This window comes from Mesitornis unicolor, unplaced genomic scaffold, assembly GCF_000695765.1.
Source record: "Mesitornis unicolor isolate BGI_N332 unplaced genomic scaffold, ASM69576v1 scaffold1165, whole genome shotgun sequence".
Taxonomy (NCBI): domain Eukaryota; kingdom Metazoa; phylum Chordata; class Aves; order Mesitornithiformes; family Mesitornithidae; genus Mesitornis; species Mesitornis unicolor.
The window spans coordinates 68,467-78,717 of record NW_010187415.1 but is presented as its reverse complement, the minus strand read 5'-3'; the positions used below and the strand labels follow the sequence as shown (position 1 = coordinate 78,717).

Genomic DNA, 10,251 nt, shown 5'->3' with positions numbered 1-10,251 from the left:
CCTACCATTCACAGAAATAAAACAGTAGCAATAGTGGAAAATATAAAGAAAAATGCTTCTATGATGAAGTCCATCAGGACACAGTGGATCTAGATTATTTTATTTGATGCAGGGCTATGTGAAGCCTCCATCTTGAAAATAAATTGTGATTAGGGCAATTAGAACTGAAAACAAATCTCAAATATTATATCCTAGTATAGTATCTACTACACAGTCTGTATTAAAAAAATTGGTCACTAGAGATAAAGAAAGCATTCAATCCATTTATCTAACAATTTCTGAGTGTCTGGATGAACTCTATTAATGGGAGAGAATGTAAGAGGTAGAAACAGCAATCATATACATATAGTACAGTATTTACTCTTTCTCACAACCAACTGAGCTGACAAATTTTACCAAAGCCAGTGGGAATTTAAAACACAGTATTCATAGTTCCATGGCAATAAAACAATTTTTCTCTCCCTTTAAACACTCTTTAGTTTTGTTCCAAGGAGCAATTCTTGTTAAGATACTACGGAAGTTTATGTTTTTCCAGGTCATGAGAAGGAGAAGTGATGTTGTAGAGGAGATATGTCAGTTTCAGAGGATGAGTAAAAGGGCAAATGCCATGTGCCTTCCTGTCTACTTATTATTTTACTAATCTTCTATGGAAGTTAGTTTCTCCTTCAAGGTCTCGATAGGGTTCAGTGCCTTCTTATATTTCCAAATAACCCTCTTCTACCTCTACAAGTAACACTAAAAACTACAGTTTCATCTGATTTCTTGCTGCAGCCAAGGGTGTAAAAAAATAACACCTTTGAAAAGTGGTCCTTGAAAACTAAAATTGATACCATATGAAAGGGCATAAGGATCTTACAAAATACTTTACAGGAGTGTTTTTTAAAAGGCAGAAAGATTCCTTTAGAATGAAGGAAGACTAAGCCATAGTGTTACCTATTTACAAAAATAACATAAATACCAATTGTGAATATTCTCACCAGAACCTGGAGAAGGTGTGGAATCATCATTGTAAATTCTATCCAGGACAAGAGAAGCTTTTCTGTAAAAGTTACAGGTATTTCTCCAGCTGGGATCTGATCAAAAGCTTTTGAAGTTAGTCAGTCTGTTCTATTTGTTTGAAGTTGGACCCGCTACTAACTAGCACATCGATTCACCTCGAAAAGCACTGGACTGGTCTTTAAACACCATGCAAAATAACACATCAGATGCAAGGCACGCTAAGCAGAAGGAATAAAATACATTTGAAAATTCTTCACTGATTTATCCCAGTATATAATCTAAATGTATAAATGACAACAACTATTCATTGTAGGTATATCAGAAACTTGCCACATTCAGCTCAGTGTGACTGAGCATCACATGGAGTGATTAGTATGGATTCCTGAAAAAAAGACAGGATAAAATATATTTTTGGTGGTTTAAAATTATCTCCACATTAATATCAAAATTCCATCAATTTCCCTGAACTCAATTTAACTTCAAATCTTTTGTCTTCTTGAAGTCATATCATTAAGTTAAAGATCACTCACTGGTTTTGGGTTTTGTTGGCTTGCTTTTTGTTGGGGTTTTTTTGATCTTTTCTCTTGCCAATCACTCTTTACTGTGGCAGCCTCCAGCATCACAGGCTCTTTCCATTTTCAGAGCTCATGCTCTTCTTTACCCTCTACTCAAAACTGTGCAGAACATGCATGTATTTAGGATGTACCATCTTAGATACTGAGGGATCTCTGGATGTCAAGGTTTTAGGACTGTAGCATAGACTCACTGAGGGGACAGGAGACACAGGTTTAACAGTCTTCACTCAGAATGACCTTGAGGATATTGGGACAACATTCTTCTCATTTAAATCAATGTGGATCTTCATTATTAATTGGAGCTAAATTTAGAGAAAGTCCTGGCCACATTTAACTTTACCAGTTGCTCAGGAAAGGGACATTTCAACTCAAGTTTCTAGTGCTAGTGACTCTTAGACAGAAGGTTGGGAGTGCTGTTCCAGACCTTGTATGATAATCACATCTCATCATATGCTATAAAGATAGTGCAGTTTGGGGCAGGGGTTCCTGAAATAGCACCAAGCTTTGCTGGAACATTTTCACAGTGGAGGAGACCTATGTGCACGAGTGCCAGCGCGGACCCAGAAGTTTAGAGATACACAGGAGGGTCTGAGGGGCTCATTAGCTCTGGCTTGGCTGACCTGGCTTGTTAGTACTCCTGATACCAGAGCAAACTCCAACCCAGGAGCCAGAGATTTGAGGCACTGAGCTCCTAAATGCATTGCAAGCATTCCCAAAGAGCTAAGGTCTAACATCCTGGATTTAAAATTCTCAAATACTTTATTATTTATGGCCAGTACCTTAAGACCTACCTTGTCAATCCCTTATATATAGTAAGAATTCTTAAATAAGTACCAAGGCATGCAAAAGCAAGAATAATTTCCACTTGATGGGTGCTTCATGAGGCTGTTTTGAGCAGAACATAATAAGGCCAAAAAAGCAGCAACAACTTGTTTCATTTCCTGAAACTGATATTGGTTGTAATAGTGCATACCATGATAATTTATAGTTTAATATATTTAAGCACACAACTGCTGCCACCAAGCTGGAATCTGGAAGGAATATCCTGAGCTTTATTTAGCCTGTGAAGGTGTAAGAAAGCCTAGCTGCAAAGGACCTTCTCTAATTTCTGTCAGTTAAAAAGTATGCCAGCTGGATCCTACAGGTTTCTTCGAGGATCAGCAGAAGAAATAATATTTACCTATGATAGAACTTGCAAAGCAGTTTCCTTTTGGTGTCCCTCAGGGGCACTTTGTAGTCACTAGATTATGAACTCCTGTGTGTGATCTGTGAGGAAGAACTGAGCACAACAAAATGCAATGAACTTCCCATAAACAGCTGCTTCAGTAATTTGAAGGATTCAAATCTGCAAGCTCTCTTGGACTTGTAGTATTCGATCATTTGAGGCCTTTCATTACAAGGGGAATCTGAGTAAGGCTCAGATATCACAGAATCAGCATCAACTATTTTTCCATCTTATTAAGGAGCAAGCAAACAAGAAAGGTTTAATTACTACAGATTTTCAGAAATGGATTACTATTTTCTTGCAAGAATTAAATTCTAATAAATAAACCAATATTTTCAAACATGACCAAGTTTTTTCCCTAAGTTCTCCAGTTCTTCAAAGTGCCCCAGGAGCACAGACTTGATACTTTGACAATGCTCATGCCACAAGACTGCAAGGAAGCTTAGTGTATGAAACAGATAATCAAGGATGCTTTCTAATCACCCAGTATTGCACAGACTGACAATACCCCCGGCCTGAGTTGTCACCTTTCAGTAAGGCAGTTTTTAGAGCCTGGTTATTATAAATGGCACCACTCACCCTTTTCAGATTATAGATTAGATAGCTTCTGTCTTCCCTATTAGTCTGAGAGGATAAAGACCTTAAGAGAATATTTTAAAATAAAATATGAAGTATGGCAGCACATTTGTACAGAGGGTTCATCAGTTCAATAGATGGGATGGTTAGTGATTAGCTGATATTAAGGAATACTCTGGAGAGCTGTCTCGATTAAATAAAAACTAGCAAGGTAACTTGTTATGCAGTATCACATATAAAGGGCACCTACTGGTAGCAGTAGCAACATCAAAAGTAATACATGTGTTTGTGAAGTGATAGTGTGTTAGCTTTCCAATTCGCTTATTTAGGGGTGGCAATTCCCCTACTTCTTATTCCAAATGGGCCAATTCATAAACTTTGGATAACAGAAAAGTGCCCTTGTCATCTTGTCTTTGCTTTTGCAGTTTCTAATAATAAAAAGCCTCAAAGTGTACAATTTAACATAAAATATTTTGGTATAATGTAATGATTTTATCCAGGGAGTCCGGCAGATCATTTTAGTAGGTGTTAGTTGTTTATCTGACTTGGGAAAATGTTCCGGATAACTATCTGAATTTAAAGAACATCCAAGAATAAATTCTTTATACTGAAACATACATAGGTAGACCCAGTTAATGGTGATATTGCAACAGGTGCAATCTATGTATTCACCCAGTGAGAGTCTTTCAGATTTATACAGGCCTTGGAGTCTGAATGGAAAGCTTATACAGTAATAAGAGCTTCTGCAGATTTTTTTGCAGTTCGTTGTGTTGGGTGTTTTTGAGGAGGGGGTTGTTGTTTGTTTATGTGTTGTTTTTTGGTTGTGGTGGTTTTTTTGGATTTTTTTTTACAAGTGTTACAGATATTTTTTTCATCCTTCCCCTTGCTAACTTTTCTATGAACAGGTTCATTTTCTTTATTCCAATAGCTAGGACTGCTCCTCAGGTTAAGCAGTCTTCAACCTCACAGCCCTCTCCAGTGTCTACTTAACAGTGAGTCATCCGAAACTAATAGCCTGTTATGAAGAAACCGGCATTAAGCCAAATTGTTTGAGGGCTTGAGAAGATTCAACCAGTAGTTAACAGTAATATCTGCTCTTCTTTTTAATAGGACTGGGCTGGAAAGTATCTGTTAAGCTCCCAGTTCTACCATCCAAGCAAAGTCTTACACAAACATGCACTGTCGCTACACCATCGTCCCCCTGGGGACCATGCCACCGCCCAGAACTGATATTAAACTGACAGTTGCTGTGTTACAACAAGAAAATGGATATAGGTATAAATATCACGCATCGTGGCCTTTAGAAATTATGTGAGACATCTGGATACGTTTGCCTGACTAATGCTGCAAACACTTCCCACCCCTCTGCAGCAAGGAGGGCTGAGGCAGCACAGGCGTGCCTCGTGCTCCTTGTCAAATCTCCTGCTAATTACAAGTGCCTGTCTGGCCAAGTGAAAAAGAAAGAAAACAACAAAATGTTTTCTTCCAGGCAGGGGGGGCGAAACCAAACACATTTTATCCATTTGGATTAGATACATAAAGATATTTTGATTATGTGGTTTAATGCCAGCATGGTTCATGGAGGCATTCTACACAACAAAACCACTAATAAAGCAATTGCAAAACTGAGATATATTTTTAAGATACAGACCTCATGGCCTTTCCTCAAAGTGTATGACAACCCCATTGTGACTTCTCTGAAGTCCACAGGTTCGTTTGTTGACTGAGACATCAGCAGTAGGACTCAGGCTTTGGCTGCACTGCAGAAAGCACAAAAGGCTGGCATAGCCCAGCCCTTGGAGGAGCAAGGATTTGGAGGCCAGAGCTCTGATGGGGACTCATCACTTGATGATGCTATTAAGGACCCCTTACTATCCTATCATTTTTTAAATCTACTTGTAGCTTCATTAAAGTAGGCAGGCACGTTTTCTTGTGGTGCAGTGACAGCTTAATCTGTGGTGTCTGTTGTTTGGCATCTTTGTTTCTGATATAAGCCACATAACTGCTTCCAACCTCTTAGTCAAGAGACCAACTGTTGATATCCTTTGTTCCTTTTGTTAAATTTTCTTGAACCTTGGATTTCTCTTCCCTATGCTATCTTACTCCCTTTCACCTGGCACAAAATGTACATAGGAGACAACATAACAAAAATTCACAATGCCAGAGAAAAAACAGTAAATTATGTATTTGTACAAGCACAAACTCAAAGCGCATTATTAGTCACGCTCACTCCTACCAGTTTTATAGTGTACTGGGGTGCTGCACAAGTGTTTGCAGGGCTGGAAACCATACTGTGCTGCTGGTAGCCTTCTGAAGCCATCTCAGATACAACTGCATGTGCTTCAGCAGCTCCCTTTGTTTGCAGTAGAAACATGTGCAGAACTGTCCCTTACTCCTGCGGCTACCCCTGGGATGAAACATTTACAGTATGCTTCTTATTTGATACTGGGCTGGTATTTCCATAATTCTTAAAGACTTTGAAATACATCTGCAAAAAACGTGCAAGAGATAGGGTTATTGCTGTTGCATTTGCTCTAAGGCTGTTCCTCCTCCCTGTAATCTTGTGCCCATGGTAACACACTGTGAAACGCCATCCCACGAAAAAAAACCTGATTGCCAGTACTGTCTGACAGCTACAGGGAATCATGAAAGCTAATAAAAATGATTCTCATTCACTCTCTCCTCCTTTTAAACTAGCTGTTTAAAAGAAGAGGGGGCCAAACTGAATATGAGCATCAGACTGGGTTAAGTCAATAAAGTCAGACCAAGGAGGAACAGGTCTCCTTTTGATTTCCATTCTTACTGCACCAGGGAAGCAGAGGGTGCAGTGGCATTATCATAACTTTTCATTAATCTCAGTGGGCAACAAGACCCATGCCAGCAGAACACCAGTCTGGTGGTGACCTACAGAAGGTACCAAGGTAGAAACCACCTTCGTGCACGCTTGGCCTCTGACTGATGGGGTTGGTGCTGCCCTGCAGAGAGAAGGAGGGAGGGAGGCTGTGCACAGAGGGGCCACCTTCACCTCACCACTGCTCCATGCAATGCGGGGAATGAGAAATCCTCTATGGTGGGACTGTGGGAAAACAAGCCCGCTGAGCTCTTCTCAGAGCCAGTCAGAGGGAAGCCAACTGCAACTGAAGAGACAATTAAGAGCAATAACACACCATGCAGGTGAAATTAGTCTATGCTGCCTCTCAGGGAGCAATATCTCTACAAACAGCTTCAGCCAGGCAGAACAAATATTTTTTTCTGTCTGAAGCAGGAGGTTAACAGGGACTGAAGGTAAAATTGTGTTTCAGCCTCTGAATCTGTGAGTGAGTTTGGGTTGGTATAATTCATCTGTGTTAGACAGCTGAAATGATGTGGCGTTTGTTTTTCTTTTCCTCTAGAGAAACACACATGTTAACCTGATCCATTTACAAATAGAGCAGCTAAATAGGAATACAGGGAAAGCTTGGGACAATCTAAGCTGGCATGTGGTACAGTTAGTGTTTACAACACTCATTAGGAAGGTAAATGATGCCTAAAACCATTTTCAAGAAACTTAGAGAAAAATTTTCTTTGTGGCCTATATCGAAATATGACCTAAAGTTACAAAAGAACCTCCCTCTTACATGGTTATACTACAGAGTGAAAGTTTGCTCACAAAAATAAAGTGAATACTTTGTAGCATGAATTATAAAAAAATAGATTATGAATTATATTTTTCTGAATATGATAAACCACCTGTAAAAGTAATGCTATGTAGCAATTAATAAATATGCAGTGAGCTAGTATTGTATTTCAGCTATATTTTGAGAACACTAACGTTTATTACGACTAAAAACTGTGTTCAAGTTGTTGCATTTTCCATCTGAACTAAAGTAACTTTCTCTCCCTAAAGTTGTTGAAGACATTAAACAATAAATATACAGAAATTATCAGTGAATATGTTCCTCTATGACCGTCTTAATTCCTATGTCAAATCTAACATATTTACTATAAATGAGTCTTGATAATTAAATGTTGACAGTTACAACATACAATACCCAAAGGGGGGAGAACCTGATCTTAGTAATGGTGAGCAATACCAAGCAACTTCCACTGAGCACAAGATTAAAAATAAAATAAATAAAAACCAAACAGACAAAAAAACCAACCAAACCCCACACAAACCAAAAATTTCACTGACAACACATATGTATAAAAGTAGAACATGAGAGCAGCTTTACTGGAGACAGAGTTTGAAAAGATACTCTGTTTTTCAAGGTAATAAGAAAATAAGTTTGTCTGTCTAAAAGACATCGCTTAATGAAATAATTAACCATAAATGAGCTGCTTTACCACTACTGGAGAGTAGAGGGACTCCAGTCCAGAACTTCAAGGCATGTGCAAACTACAAAAAATAGCTGAAGTGATGAAACAAATCCTGTTTACATCAAAGTTTAAACACAGGTGGGTTTTGTTTTGTTGTTTGGTTTTTTTTCTTTTCCTCTCATATTTCTTCTTCAGAAGGAACTCAAATAATTGTATTTCTTAATCACCATACAACTTATTCCTGCAAACATTAAAAGTGTGTCGAAATGAGCTCATTTCTTTCTAAAACATTCAGTGAAGAAGGTCACATTTTCTCCAAACAAAATGAAGGTGTTCCCTGACCAGATCTTACAGATAAGGACAGAGGTCTAAGAAAGGTGAATACTGTTTGACAAGGTGGATGCACAAGATAAAGGTTTGTCCTTTTGGGACACACCTTTGGGCCCCATTGACAGCACTGAGGTGGGCAAAACTGGAGCGTACTCAAGAAGATGTGATTGAGTAGTACTGGAAGATGAAAGAGCAGAGGTTTGAGGAATTCATAAAGATAATCAAATGGAGGTTTTTTCCATGGAAATACTGAGCTTTGTTAAAGTAGAAGCAAGTTCCCATAACTCATCAGCAAAGATTGTCCGTCCACACATAGATAGACAGAGATAAGGTTGTGCATGGTAACGGATTCCTTAGTGTTCTGTAAGGATATTCTTAAAATACTTTTAATTTTCTATATGCCTATTATTAAACTTTGAGTTTGGTGCAAAGAACAAGGGATTTTACAGCCTACTCTGGGCATTGCAATTCTCATCATGAAGTTATTAGCAAGCAGGAATAAACAGTAATTATGATTATAACCTCATTGTTCTATCATAACTTGTTCTTACCAGTTAAAAACTATACTCCTGTGATCTCCCTGTTTTGCTGTAACTGGGAGCTGCTTTTTTAAGTTGGGAAATTTTCAATAGTGCAGCTAAGAAGGAAATTACTGAACATTTCTTTGAACAGCAGGCTTCCTAGAAACGCAGGGAATGTAATAATCAGCAGGTTCAAGTATTTCAAAATGCTGTGTTCATCTGACAGTTTTTTACATAATTTTTAGTAAAATACCTCAGTAGCCATTGTGTAAACCCCCACACACCTGTAAATTATAATGTGGAATCTCATTATTTATTTCATAGCATAAAATCTTTTAAATGAATACTGACAGCACCATTAGCGTTCTGATCTTGAACTGAAGTGCAAGTCAGCTCTGCTTAAGTCATCATTCTTATGAGCCACAAATAAATGTGCAGTTAAAAAGGATGCCATAGGTTAATGAGAGCTGAATTAGTAAAGAAAAATTAGTAAAGAAGTGAGCAATTCAGGAAATGACATGCTGAATCTCTAACATCACACTTCTGTAAGCAGCCAGTGTCTGGTGCTAAAGACTCCAGAGAAAAGCAGGATAATAAAACATGGGCTGAAAACTTGATTCATTCTGAATGAACTAAGAGATACTGATATTATTTCAGCAGCTGAAGCTTGTGCTGTGACTCCTCACACCTACACCCGTTACCTTGTTCCCACTCTTGGCAAGCAGAACTCAAGTGGGCTCCACACACCCTGGACTCCTCTCTGACCACTGCCTTCCAGGAAGAGTCCTGGTGAAAAGTAAAGTAAAGATAACCACATTAACTTAGCTAATAATGTTCCTTAATTTATTTCATCAAGAATCACCAAATATTGTTCTTCTACCCTAAACCCCAGATTCCTTGTTATCAGATTCTAGAAAAGAAAGTGAGCCCTTCTGCTTGCACTGCAATAAGATATTTAATTTGTATTCTTAACTTCTCATGAGCTAACATAGATTTATAATTTAAATGGTCACAAATCTCCTTCAGAACATCGCACTCTATCTCATTTGTTCCCTAATGCCATGCTCCCCATTTTGTTGTTCTACACACTTAAACTAATTATTTTTTCCCTCTAGTCATATAGATAATACATATTGTCCTTTTTGGAGATGAAAGCTGGATGCCTGCCCCTAGAACATTATTGTATTCTGTTGTGATATACATATTTATCACAACTGTTTTTATACTAACAGCTATGACTGCTTAATGTGCAGAGCTTGTTTTATAAGGAGCCAAGTGCTCTGTACTTCTTCCCAGTTTCCAAAAGATTTGAGACTGTTCCTGTTTGGCACTCTGCTAACAGGGCTCAACATACTTTTAGGTGAAACAGTTCCTTCTTAATTAGGAATAATTGCTTTCTCTCCCAATACAGCTCTCATCCAAAGTTTAGACATTACTTGTACCTTTGCTTGCATTTTTATCTGAGCTATTTAGTCCAATCTATTTATCTACCTGAAGGGATCAGCAACATTCAAACTGAAAGGGCTACAAAGATGATCAAGGGAGTGGAGCATCTCCCTTATGAGGAGCGGCTGAGGGAGCTGGGTCTCTTTAGTTTGCAGAAGAGGAGACTGAGGGGAGACCTCATTCATGTTTATAAATATTTAAAGGGTGAGTGTCACGAGGATGGAGCCAGGCTCTTCTCGGTGACAAACAATGATAGGACAAGAGGTAATGGGCACAAGCT

General features: G+C 38.5%; 1 protein-coding gene across 1 annotated transcript in view; it reads left to right on the top strand.

The window, feature by feature from the left end:
* BCHE (butyrylcholinesterase) overlaps positions 1–10,251 on the top strand; it is a 32,606-nt gene that overhangs the window by 14,709 nt on the left and 7,646 nt on the right. The window lies entirely within an intron of this gene.